General features: G+C 41.5%; 1 protein-coding gene across 4 annotated transcripts in view; it reads left to right on the top strand.

Moving 5' to 3' along the window:
• Positions 1-11,890, top strand: part of LOC126336263 (uncharacterized) — a 251,650-nt gene extending 239,760 nt beyond the window's left edge. For 2 of the 4 annotated variants that reach the window (XM_049999759.1, XM_049999760.1), the window contains one exon: positions 4,766-5,641. The gene's annotated coding sequence lies outside the window, so the exon portion shown is untranslated. Of the gene's footprint in view, positions 1-4,765; positions 5,642-8,706 lie in introns of those variants that run through there. The other 2 variants (XM_049999762.1, XM_049999761.1) reach the window with 2 other exon arrangements.
• The last annotated feature ends 2,639 nt before the right edge of the window (positions 11,891-14,529 follow it).

Here is a 14,529-nt window from a genome sequence, read left to right as displayed (position 1 = left end):
CAAAATAGCAGAAGAATTAAATTCCTTTCAAACTTCAAAAGGCAGCTGATAGTCCACCTTTATCACAATATACATCTCTCATACATTCTGTGTAACTCACTCCCCCAGATGTTGGTTCTTTCATACCAGCCACTGTCACTTTCATTTTAGGCTTCTGCTCTTCATTTACCCACTTTGCTTTTGATAATGCTAAATATGGCTTCAACTGTGCTAAGCTAATCTACATAAAAATGCCCTTTACTGTTATAATAATTATTAATTTAAATATTGTTATTAGCATCAGGTGGTATTATTATTATTATTGGTAAGTTTTGTAGTATCTCTTTTATGTCTTGTGCCAAGTGAGATGTATGAGAGGGCCTTACGGCCCTGAACTGGTGAGGCTAAATAAACAACAAACAAACAAAGAAATAAATAAACAAAAGCAGTCGGTCAGAGTAGTTGACGTCGTGTACAACTTCATTCCCAGCAGGCTACAGAGTGGTGCTGCAAATGCAATTGTAGGAAAGCTGGGCAGGAGCAGAAATGATTAGCAAGCAAGGTAGCACAGTAAACAGAAGATTTACTTAACTCGTATTCCTCTCATCACATGATGACCAATTACAAATTATGCAGCAAGAAATAGAGTCCAGCAAGGAAGAGGCTCGTTGTACTGAGCACAAATGCTGCTGTCATAGTGAAGAGGATCCGAGTGCGCGTGGGTTGAATGGCTACCACCAGCTGTCCTATATTGCAATGGCAGACAGCACTCACTGCAGGTGTAGCTCATGAGGTGTGGACGAGCACCTCCAGGTGTGCAAGGCACTGTGCCACCACTATTGGCGTCAGACAGAAACTTGCAGTTTCCTTACTGACTTCAGTTCCTGTGGGGTGGTATCAGTACATGATATCACAGTCGAGGTGTCAGATAGTCGTGCTTCACTGTCCTGAGTAGGTCACCAAACTGGATGCGACTGTACTCGGTCCTCTGGTGAGTGTCGCAGGACTCAGTGATGGCAGTAGATACGGTTCCAGCATACCTAAGCTGAGATACAATACTGAATTTGACATTTGTGAGTAGTTATGTAGTGACATTGAGGCATGCAAGGAACAGATGGAACATTTGGTCCAGGCAATAGTCAGAGGATTTACAACTTTTTATTTTATTTCGTTTTACAATTCTAGGTGTGTAGCACCAAATTGAGGCGCAAATCTCCAAGGTCATGGAATGCGTCAGTACATGACATTACAACACAAAAGTAAAACAGAGAAAATAAAATGTTTATGAACCCAAAAAAGACAAGCCATAAGTTTAAGTAAATGCAGTCAACAATATAACATAGGAATCAGCTTAACTTTTCAAGGAACCCCTTGACAGAATAAAAGGAGTGACGTGTGAGCAAACTCTTCAGTTTTGATTTGAAAGTGCGTAGGTTACTGCTAAGATTTTTGAATTGTTGTGGTTGTTGCTGTTGTTGTGGTCTTCAGTCCTGAGCCTGGTTTGATGCAACTCTCTACGCTACTCTATCCTGTGCAAGCCTCTTCATCTCCCAGTACGTACTGCAGCCTACATCCTTCTGAATCTACTAAGTGTATTCATCTCTTGGTCTCCCTCTATGATTTCTATCCTCCGTGCTTCTCTCCAGTACTTAATTAGACATGCTTGGGTAGCTCAGATGGTAGAGCACTTGCCCGTGAAAGGCAAAGGTCCCGAGTTCAAGTCTCAGTCGGGCACACAATTTTAGTGTGCCAGAAAGTTTCATATCAGTGCACACTCTGCTAAAGAGTGAAAATCTCATTCTGGAGAATATATTCTTCTATTCTGTAGTTCATTGTGGTCTATGATATAATTATAGGTTGTTACAAAATGTCCATCCAATTTGGAAAGACAAAATTCCTGGAAAAAATAAATCTACTAGTATCAAACACTTCAAAGAGAAATTTGTGAGAATGTCTGTCTGGAGCATAGAATTGTATAAAAGTGAGTGATGTTCTTTTGGGGAACTGGAGAAGTAGGGAATCAAGGCATTTGTGATATTCTGTTGTAGAAGGATGCCAAAAATTTGATGGACTAATAAAATAAGAAATGAGGTTCTCTGCAGTATCATTATGGATAGAAATATATAGGAAACATTGACAAGAAGTGCAGACAGGATAATATGATACATCTAACAACATCAGGGAAATTTCCATGTTACTGCAGTGAATGGTAGAGAGTAGAAACTCTAGAGGAAGACAGAGATTGGTTTATACCCAACAAATAATTTATGACACTGGATTTAAGAGCTGAACTGAGAGAAAGAGGTTGTCACAGAAGAGGAAGTCACGGTAGACCGCACCAAAGCAGGAAGGTTCTGTAAATCCATTATGGCTTTGTAGGTGGAGGACAACAATTGCCTTTCAAATTAGGGTTCTATGATGATGCTACATTCTGTTTACGTTGAAAACTTAACCACTGCAACATAATAACATGGGGAACACAGCAGCCGTATGCCACAAGTGATCATGACAATTCACAATTTCGCCAGAAAGAATTCATGACCTGTTCATTTTTGGGGAAACAGCAGTTGAAGGAATCACATAGTTTGATATATCAGAAAACCAAATTTCATCAAGATTATGAGAACATGCCGAAAATTCTATTTCTTGCCTGGGCAATGACAACTGCATATAGGACAGTGCAGTCTCAAATTTCAAAAATCAGATGCTGAAACCTTTGTAGATATATCTGTAAGTTACAATTCACCCCGACATTCTATCTTCATTTGTGTAGATGATATAGTCTTGTGAAATCGGATGCATGTCTTTGAAACAGGTGGTGATCTGCCTGTCAGGAATGTAATATTGCACCCAGTGTTAGGAACTTTCCCAAATTTGGACATTCATAGAATCTAAAAACTGATCCACTTTCAGTGTCAACTAATGGAGCTAAAATTACCCCCTGATCATTTGCAATGACTAATGGTTATTAGTCCTGATGGAAATATTCTTATCTAACCAAAACCAAGTTTCAAGTCAAAAATCATATCTGTTTACAACTTTTTAGAGTTCAACACACACAGAGATTCTAGTGTTCCAAGAAGTAACTAACTATACCTTTTTGTAATAGTTTCTTCGTTCCAAATTAAATAGACTGTTAAAAGCTGAACTTCATTAACTGAGCTCCACAAAGGGCAAACACTTTGGCAAACATGAGACTGCATGTCAGAAGAGCTCAAAGTCACACACATTTCATATTCTGATATCATCATTTAAGTATGAGGGCTAGTATGTTGCGCCATTATATTCCATAATTACAACCATGTTCAACTACATCCAATGTTAAGTACTGTACCATCTTGACTTGGTGCATTGATCATTCTAGAACACAAACCAAACAATAGTTGAACATCTGTATATAAAAAGTTATATTTCACTGTGTCATTGGAGGCAGCTGGGTACTGTTTGGTTGGTGCACTACTGCATCCTTGCTGTCGCTGTTAGATGCCAGCTACTTTTTTCTCCAGTAGCACCAGTGAAAACTGTGTGGTTTATACAAATAAAGAAGTTCTGCTGCACTGTTATTCCATTAGCACAAATAAATTCTCTCACCTGTAGCATGCTTATTGCCCCAGCTGTGATAATGGAAATAAAAGCCCACACTTACAATGCTTCTGAGGATTAAAAATTAATACTGATGGTCACCCTAGGCAATCTGTCACATTCCCTCCCTCTAAGATGAAGCAAAGTTGCCTAATCTGCTGAGTCAGATCAACCACACTACAGCCCAGATCAATTACAGACTGACACCCATGAAATATTCCACTCATTTTCAACATTAGTTTTGATGTGTCACAAGACTGGCACACTTTGGGGTAATTATAATACTACCCATTCACATTGTTATTTATCATAACTTTCCAACAATGTCTCCAATCTATGGGTAGGTACAATGATTTTTTAATAAGGGGATGATACCTGCTTGCTTTATAGTAGTTTTGTCCTCCTCCTTTACAATGTATCGAAATAATAAAATATAATAATCCTCTACACATTTCTCCTTTCAATAAGAAGTAAATAACTATATCACTTAACACAATAAATAAATTTCTCATTCATCATATTCCATACAAACCAGGATTCTTACCCCAACCTTTCCTCTGCAAACAGTGTCTTATAATATAGGTCACTCCAAGTAGCTTTTTCTCTTACACACAAATGAAATATAAATGCTAATGCTATTCATTATCATTTTCCTTAACATACTCATTGTGAATACATTACTCCATTTGTATTCTCATTAGTACTGAAGTATGTTATCAGTGCCAGTTACACACACACACACACACACACACACACACACAGACACATACACACACACACACACAAAAATGGAGATTTATTAAGGTCACCCACGGGAAACCCTCCCATCTTAGGCAATTGTGCCATACAGGATAAAATTGGTGGGAAACCCCTCTCAGCCAGTGGGACTGCTATAAAACCTAATAAACCAATAAGAATCAAACTCTCCCCCTCTCTTCCCATCATTATATTATGAATGCAGCAACCTGAGACCCCCCCTACCCCCCTTAGTTGAGCGACAGAGGCTATTGAAGTGCCGAAAGCAGGGACCATAAAGTCGCTGCCGCCGTCCTCCCCCCCCCCCTCTCCCCCCTCCCCCCTCTCTCCCCTCCCCGCCCTCTCTGGCACAGGAGGAATATAACTATCTAATAACACTAATATAATTATTAGCACTGTTATTAACAAATATATATTTAAATGTACTTACGGCTTGTTATTGTTCCAGCAGCCCAACAAGTCCCTCAATCAGTGGTATCAAAACTACTGGATGAGGACAAGGACATATTATGGCTGCAATGACACAGCAGATGTCTGCAGATGGGCTTTCTGCTTTACTGTGCCTGGTGACTTTCACTTGTACTCCTCCTCCACCACAGCAGCCACCACAGCAAGCACAAGTGGGAACTGCAGGCAGATCCCCAATCAACAGTAATATGGTTCACAAGCACACTGCTGTTACTGCATGTGTATCTGAACAAGTAAATGTGGGTATGAGTCTGCAACTGTATGATGACTTTTCTGTGCTTATAAAAGTTGAAAACACGCAGCATGTTGAATCCAAAGTTTAATATCCGTGGTACAAGTGGGGATATATGAGCAGTATGATTTGTTATATAGAGAATAAGATTGTAAAAGACTGTGACCATTTCCATATACCAAGTGACATTCAAATGCAAGGCAGTAAAGCCACCACAGTTAATTTGTATGGTGAGGTCATCAAAGAATGAACTTCACTGTGTCCAAGTATGTAATTAAGATACGATCAAGTGTTGTGAATTTACACGATATGTGCTGTGGAATGTCAGTCGGTACAGAACCACTGGCTGTCGTATGTAAGAGCTGCTTACTATGAGTTTGTAGACTATTTGACCAAGCAGTGTTACAATCAACCAAATGGAGGAGTGTATAACTTCCTGTACAACCCGGTGCCAAAGTGTGTAACTACGGAAGCTGTAAAGACTGCAGATGGACAGTTTACAGGTGTCAAACATCATACAGTCTGTTTTTAAAGCATACATATGGCCTTTATTTGCAAAGTTTAGTGCTGTCACTACACAATGCACCTAAAAAATGAATAAACCAGTGTGTTTTTCCCTAAAAAGTTGTTGTTTTAGTTAGCAATCTCCCCCCCCCCCCTCCCCGCCTTTACCATCCACCCATGTCTTATCTGACAAAATATTAAAAGAAAATATAGCTTCTTCAGACTGGGGTCAGAGTGCTCCTGTGCTGCTACCGGCAGCGGCAGCGGCAGCGCTGCCTGCCACCCCTGGTGAGGGCAGTGCCATTCCTCGAGGGGCCACCATCTCTGGACCGCCTGTTTAACAGTGGACCACTCACTGTCACTGAGTCGATCGGGACTGAACGACTGTCAGATGTGAAACACCCGTAGTGTGAGCCACGGGCAAGCAGTTTATCGGTTTCCCGATAAATGCTCCTTTGCAGTGCACGTGACTCATTTGACAGCAGCAAACTGAGTGAGTGAGGTCTGACTGTCTCTCACTGGAATAAGAGTTGTCAGTGGTAAGCCTCAGCACTAACACGATATTAAATAAATAAATACGCTGAGTAGGTGAAAAAGTCATTTATTGTTTTCCATTTCACAACCAACACAGTGCAGTGTAATGGATGGAGACCCATCAATCTGGCATTGAGCTTTCACACCATAATGTCCATAGCAGGACTCATACACAGTAAGAAGTATGTTATAACCTTTAATCACAATAATTGCGTGGATATTCAACACTCTCTCTTAGAAACAATAGCTGATCACATGATTACAACTCAGTCTCTCATATTCGATTGCCGTGCCGTGACATGCGGCCGGCGCCGTTCGTAGCTAGGTGGCGCTCCCGCACTCAGCCGATTTGCGGAGCGCCTCTATCGCCGTTTGTGTGTACTGTCGTGGCGGCACTGTTAAATGTCGTGGCACTATCACAACAACATACATCAGTTTCAACACTTGAGGCAGTAACCTAAATGTGCATGTGGTGTCACATAGCTGAGGTATCAAATGTGTGGGAAATATGTAATTATCTACTGCATTTAATCTGTTATGTTTTCAAAAAGTTTCCTTTATATGTCCAAAAGTATCATCTTGGAACCCACAGTCCACCAGCTGAATCACCATAACCTACCCAGGAATATCCAGACAGTATAGGTTATGTCATTTTCTTGTTGAATACAGCAAAGTTATGCAGTCACTGTTATCCATAAATAGCAATGTAATAGTTGACATATCAGTGTATCTGACCTGCAGTATACACACACTGACCTCAGTTAACAATGAGCACAGTCGCTCCACAAATGATCGTTACCCTATTCGTCCTGCACTGAACATGCAGTAGAGGCCAGCATATCTGTTTTTTACACTATGATTTTTTTAAGTTGCACACACTGTTGCAGAAAAATGTGTAAACAACAATGAATGAATATCTCACCCAGTCATGAGTGAACCAGCAAAGGGCTAAGATGGCAAGGTGCACAGCAGCAGATGAGGTGAAGAAGCCCCACAGTGTGATAATTATGTTGTTTACTGTTAGTTATGTTTAAACAATACAGACTGTAAGTGCATCTGTGCTGTTACGATATCTAATCCGGAGTTCTGTTTTGTGGTCGTATTTAAAAATCCACTATTTTGTGATGCTAAAGTGGTATGATGAATGATACTGACTATGTGATACACGAACAAATATTTCTGCATTGTTCCACAGCAAGGTTTGTTCACAATTGGTAATGCTAGGGGACTATTAATTATCACAATGGGGGACTTCCCTAGAACAACTAAAATATTTACTAGCAGTGAGTGCATACATACACATTTAAGAATGTAACGGACACAAATCACTGTTCAAAGTATGCTGTAGACTGCCAACTAAGGTGGCAACTGTACATCCACTGGCTCTACAAGACATCTGCTTAACGAACTCTCGTGTTCATCAGAAAAACATCATTCAATTTTATGATTCATGCTGCACTGTAATGAAGGTGGAAATGTATGAGACAAGTGTGCCGCATATAGGCACACAATTGCATTTGTTTTTAAGTTTGTTCACGTACTGTGTAATATGTAAATGTTTAGAAAAGTTTAGCAGCTACATGTATATTCCCCAAAAAAAGGGAAAGAAAATTAAAAAAAACTGGATAACAGTGGGTATCTAGTCGACTAGGAAGAAAGGATGAAACACCTCTTTCAAGAGTTGTGTGGTAACTGACTGGTCGTGCAATGATACTGGAAACTGGAGGAAGAACTTGAACAGTTCATTACTTCCCATTGACATACTCGCTTTAATTATAGGATCTTCAGATTGTGGGATCATTAATTTAGTTCTAACACTGTTAACACATTACGAGGGAGTCCACTCTGTGCCGGTGTATGCTGTTGCCAGCACAGGGGTTGGCAAAGATGCAGCGAGAAGGTGCATAGTGGGCGCCGGACAGAGCACGCCTGTCAGGAGAGAGGCTGAGGTGAGGCAGGCTCTCGAGCAACATGCCACCAGTGGCCTCTCAGCCGCAAGTATTCAGATCACTGCCACCAGCTGGATCACTCAATCCCGGTTGCTCAGTCATTGGCGCACTAATTCGCACACCGAGCTGGCATCTGTCAGTACAATGCAAGCAGATTAGTGTACACAGCAGGACTTGTACTTCAACAGCAGTGAGGCTAATGTGGACTAATACTGAAGAACCTGTGCCATAACACAGGGACTCTCTTAAATATGTTTAGCTTCCTGTTTATGTAAATAGAGAACCCTGTTACTACATGTGTACAGTTGTGATGTAGAAAGAGGATACCAACCACCAAACATCAACCTCTCCCCTGATTGCTATGGTACAAGACTGGACTCAACAGTGGTGACAAGGACACTACAGTGGCAATAAGGATACAACAGTGGCAACGAGGATAATTCAGTGGCGATCGAAGTTAATCGACTTGGCCGATTAGCTTGCAGGGTTACTCGTTTCTATTTGCTCAACTGTTGTTGTGTTCTTGCATGTATTCCAGGAAGGGAGCTGCAGGTCAAATCAACTTTCTCTTTTCAGAGGCTTTGCTTACTTTTTTGCTCTAACACATTTGTGTAAACCACAGCTATTTCACCCCCTCCACCCCTTGCCCCAATGCCACAGCCGCAGACTGCCAATGTGATGGACCTAACCCAAGTTTTCCAGTTTCAGAACCGACAAATTGCTGCTTTGTTGATGATGGTACAACAACTTTTGGCTGAACAAACTGCACAACCAACAAACCGTCCAGCTCGACAAGTGCCGCCGGCCGGCATACCAATGTTGTGGCAATTTGATGACACAGAAGAGGAATGGCTGGAATACCTGACTCAGTTCCAAGCACATTGTCGAGTTTATTGTGTTTGAGTTACTGTAAAGCTACAATACTTTTTCCCAATTGTGGGGTATCCAGTGTTCAAGTTAATACAAAAACTGTTCTCAACCACGTCTCCTGACAAACTCAGTTATGACAAAGTAATCACTGCATTAACTCAGTACTATGACCAGAAAGTTCAAGTAGCAGCAGCTAGATACCAGTTCGTTTGCTTGCAGAAAAAGATGGAACAGACATACTGTCTTAATAAACAAGCATGACTAAGAAGTGTAAATTTAAAGTATAGATGTGGCAACTTTTACAGTAATCTCGTGATACGTGATGCTAAACATTCAATGTCCCATATAGTAGAATACGGGAACAGATCATTAAGTACTCTGACTCATCACTTCCTCAAGTATTGCAAATCTTACAGCAAAATGATTTGGGTGCCATAGTGGCCAGTAAGTTTGACCAGACTACAACTTGTTGGGTCAAGTCGTCCCTTTCTCACAACCACACCGAGCAGCAACAACAATTAATGTGTACACAACTGCATGGACAGCCACGTAGACATGTAAACAGGCCTGTGAATTTTGTGACGTCTTGCCCAGATGTTTTTCTCACCATAAAAGACAGGATTGTGCATCATGGAACACAATGTGTTACATATGGGAAAAAACAGCCGTGTCCAAGCAGTTTGTTTGCAATGGCACAAAAATTCCAATTTTGCCCATTACCAGAGCAAACAGGCTTGTGCACATGCAGTGAACATTGTGTTTTCCAAACCTTCAACAGGTTGTGACAAAAGATTAAGGTTGTGCCTCCACCTTGCCTTGTGCTGCGTAGCAATGTTCTAATAAACTATTTGTCTCATTAAGAATTGTTGGCCATCGTGTGTGCTTTCAGTTGGACACAGGTGACTCAGTAACTTTGCTTAATTGTGCCACGTATGAACAGTTAGGCTCATCACACCTTTCTAAATCTAGCAAGGACCTCAGTGCTTACAATGAACAGGAAATTCCGGTGCTTGGACAGTGTAGTTTGCCTGCCACTTACAAGTCTCACATTAGGACAGTGAATTTTACTATGTTTCAATCAACAGTGAAAAAAGTTTTGGTATAGATGCCTTTGATTTATCTGGACTTTGCGTCCAAGACAATGTACCTTCAGTATTGGCTGTTGCACCAAACGACAATGTCGCTAGATTGCGTACAGAATTTCGTGAAGTATTTTCAGAAGGAATGGGAAAAGCTAATAAGTTTGTACCACACGTTAAATTGAAAGACAATACACAGCCTACATTTTGCCGCACCCACCCCATTATAATGGTACAGTCTCCCCCAGGACTCATATGAAATGTCCGATACCACCTTTTTTTTAATATGCATCCGGGTAGTTATCAGACAATTCAGTGCTTCCAAAGGCCTTGTATGTGTATCTGTATATATGTATTTCTGTCCTATTTGATAAAAACTTGATATTCATTGGGAAGGCATGTGGAATGTTCTAGAAGGTCGTGCGTTGTCATAATTATCGGTGGATTGTTGTCATTGATAAAATTATGTTCATGTACTAAATTAAGTAACTAATCATGAAATTGAAGTAATAAGTCCTTAGAAATGAATAATTAGAGACTGCAGAGATGTTAGGATGAAAAATCAATGCTTCTAATTAACAAAATTGCAATCTAATAGTGCAGTAACCTTAGGCCTCACTATCCTGAGGAACAGCTTAAAAGTTATTACCAAGCAATGTATTTTCATTTGTTATTTATTTTTATGACTTCCTCTGTAATTAATATTCTTTGTGATTACATTTCTAATTAACTCTCTAATTGTTTACATCTCACAGTTTTTCAAATTCCAGAATTTGTGGCCTTATTTGTATGTTCTATGTATTTAATCAGATAAGGCACTTGTTATTAACCAAATCCAAACTTTAATTAATTATGTAACTAAAATAATATGACAGACATTATTGTAAGTAAACTGCAGAATGATTTTCTTATGGAAAACTACAGGTATTACTATAAAAGATTGTCATTGAGTATTGTATTTTATACATCATTCGGCTGTAACATCAGTTTCTTTATGATATGTAAATTTTAATTGTTACATCAAAATTGTACAAAATTAATAATACTGTATTTGGGAAGTTATTGTTAAAAGTCTATACAAAGCAATGCAGCAAGCCTGCAAGTTAGTTGTTGAGTTGTTGTTTTGTCAGTCAGTTTTAAAGTTACTTTTGGAAGTCAAAGAGATCAGTGAAGTCTGTTCGTGTTTTGTTTACATGACAAGTGTGCAGTTCGGATGTCAATTAATGTGAATAAACTTGGTGAAGCATGAAAAGTTCCCATTCATTCATCAATGGACCAGGCAGAAGAAACTTAAGTAACATTCAACATGAATGCCTGAATAAATTTATACCAACAAAAATAATTACTGCATTATAATTACCTTAAAGTGTTGAAGCTCTGTACATGAAAGGAACATTTTCCATGAAGGGAGCCTCTAGTAGTTAATAAAAAAAATGTAAATGCATTATTGTAATTATGTATTCGAGAAGTTATTCTCGTATAAAATGAAAGACATGTTCTAATATTGTAGTGCACTTACTGTTCTGGAGCAGACATACATTTATGTATGTATCTTCAGTTTTTATATGTCAATTTTAATTGTTGATTAATCAAAAAATTATTCTAGACATTGCCGCTGGACCTGATGGGATACCAGTTTGATTTTACACAGAGTACGCAAAGGAACTTGCCCCCCTTCTTGCAGCAGTGTACCATAGGTCTCTAGAAGAGTGTAGTGTTCCAAAGGATTGGAAAAGGGCACAGGTCATCCCCGTTTTCAAGAAGGGATGTCGGACAGATGTGCAGAACTATAGACCTATATCTTGAACATCGATCAGTTGTAGAATTTTGGAACACGTACACTCCTGGAAATTGAAATAAGAACACCTTGAATTAATTGTCCCAGGAAGGGGAAACTTTATTGACACATTCCTGGAGTCAGATACATCACATGATCACACTGACAGAACCACAGGCACATAGACACAGGCAACAGAGCATGCACAATGTCGCCACTAGTACAGTGTATATCCACCTTTCGCAGCAATGCAGGCTACTATTCTCCCAGAGATGCTGGATGTAATCCTGTGGAACGGGTTGCCATGCCATTTCCACCTGGCGCCTCAGTTGGACCAGCGTTCGTGCTGGACGTGCAGACCACGTGAGACGACGCTTCATCCAGTCCCAAACATGCTCAATGGGGGACAGATCCGGAGATCTTGCTGGCCAGGGTAGTTGACTTACACCTTCTAGAGCACATCGGGTGGCACGGGAGACATGCGGACGTGCATTGTCCTGTTGGAACAGCAAGTTCCCTTGCCGGTCTAGGAATGGTAGAACGATGGGTTCGATGACGGTTTGGATGTACCGTGCACTATTCAGTGTCCCCTCGACGATCACCAGAGGTGTACGGCCAGTGTAGGAGATCGCTCCCCACACCATGATGCCGGGTGTTGGCCCTGTGTGCCTCGTTCGTATGCAGTCCTGATTGTGGCGCTCACCTGCACGGCGCCAAACACGCATACGACCATCATTGGCACCAAGGCAGAAGCGACTCTCATCGCTGAAGACGACACGTCTCCATTCGTCCCTCCATTCACGCCTGTCGCGTCACCACTGGAGGCGGGCTGCACGATGTTGGGGCGTGAGTGGAAGACGGCCTAACGGTGTGCGGGACCGTAGCCCAGCTTCATGCAGACGGTTGCGAATGGTCCTCGCTGATACCCCAGGAGCAACAGTGTCCCTAATTTGCTGGGAAGTGGCGGTGCGGTCCCCTACGGCACTGCGTAGGATCCTACGGTCTTGGCGTGCATCCGTGCGTCGCTGCGGTCCGGTCCCAGGTCGACGGGCACGTGCACCTTCCGCCGACCACTGGCGACAACATCGATGTACTGCGGAGACCTCACGCCCCACGTGTTGAGCAATTCGGCGGTACGTCCACCCGGCCTCCCGCGTGCCCTCTATATGCCCTCGCTCAAAGTCCGTCAACTACACATACAGTTCACGTCCACGCTGTCGCGGCATGCTACCAGTGTTAAAGACTGCAATGGAGCTACATATGCCATGGCAAACTGGCTGACACTGACGGCGGCGGTGCACAAATGCTGCGCAGCTAGCGCCATTCGACGGCCAACACCGCGGGTCCTGTTGTGTCCGCTGTGCCGTGCGTGTGATCATTGCTTGTACACCCCTCTCGCAGTGTCCGGAGCAAGTATGGTGGGTCTGACACACCGGTGTCAATGTGTTCTTTTTTCCATTTCCAGGAGTGTATTATGTTCGAGTATAATGACTTTTCTGGAGACTAGAAATCTACTCTGTACGAATGAGCATGGGTTTCGAAAAAGACAATTGTGTGAAACCCAGCTCACACTATTCGTCCACGAGACTCAGAGGGCCATAGACACAGGTTTACAAGTAGATGCCATGTTTCTTGACTTCCGCAAGGCATTCAATACAGTTCCCCACAGTCATTTAATGAACAAAGTAAGAGCATATGGACTTTCAGACCAATTCTGTGATTGGATTGAAGAGTTCCTAGATAACAGAATGCAGCATGTCATTCTCATGGAGAGAAGTCTTCTGAAGTAAGAGTGATTTCAGGTGTGCCGCAGGGGAGTGTTGTAGGACCGTTGCTATTCACAATATAAATAAATGACCTTATGGATGACATTTGTAGTTCACTGAGGCTTTTTGCAGATGATGTTGTGGTATATCGAGAGGTTGTAACAATGGAAAATTGTACTGAAATGCAGGAGGATCTGCAGCGAATTGACGCATGGTGCAGGGAATGGGAATTGAATCTCAATGTAGACAAGTTTAGTGTGCTGCGAATACACAGAAAGAAAGATCCCTTATCATTTAGCTACAATATAGCAGGTTAACAACTGGAAGCAGTTAATGTCATAAATTATCTGGGAGTACGCATTAGGAGTGATTTAAAATGGAATGATCATATAAAGTTGATTGTCGGTAAAGCAGATGCCAGACTGAGATTCATTGAAAGAATACTAAGGAAATGCAATCTGAAAACGAAGGAAGTAGGTTACAGTACACTTGTTTGCCTGCTGCTTGAATACTGCTCAGCAGTGTGGAATCCATACCAGATAGGGTTGATAGAAGAGATAGAGAAGATCCAACAGAGAGCAGCTGCTTTGTTAGAGGATCATTTAGTAATCGCGAAACCATTACGAGGATGATAGATAAACTCCAGTGGAAGATTCTGCATGAGAGACACTCAGTAGCTCAGTACGGGCTTTTGTTGAAGTTTCCAGAACATATCTTCACGGAAGAGTCAAGCAGTATATTGCTCCCTCCTATGTATATCTCACGAAGACACCATGAGGATAAAATCAGAGAGATTAGAGCCACCACAGAGGCATGCCGACAATCCTTATTTCCATGAACAATACGAGACTGGAATAGAAGGGAGAACCGATAGAGTTACTCAAGGTACCCTCTGAAGCACACCCCCAGATGGCTTGCGGAGTATGGATGTAGATGTAGGTGTAGATGTAGATGTCTGAAGATGTCCTTGTAAGCCGAAAACCACTTAACAATAAAAGTAATATTGTAGAACAAAAGCAAACTGGTGCTTTTC

Source organism: Schistocerca gregaria, chromosome 2 (genome assembly GCF_023897955.1).
Source record: "Schistocerca gregaria isolate iqSchGreg1 chromosome 2, iqSchGreg1.2, whole genome shotgun sequence".
Lineage (NCBI taxonomy): Eukaryota > Metazoa > Arthropoda > Insecta > Orthoptera > Acrididae > Schistocerca > Schistocerca gregaria.
This window is presented reverse-complemented; position numbering and strand designations above follow the sequence as displayed.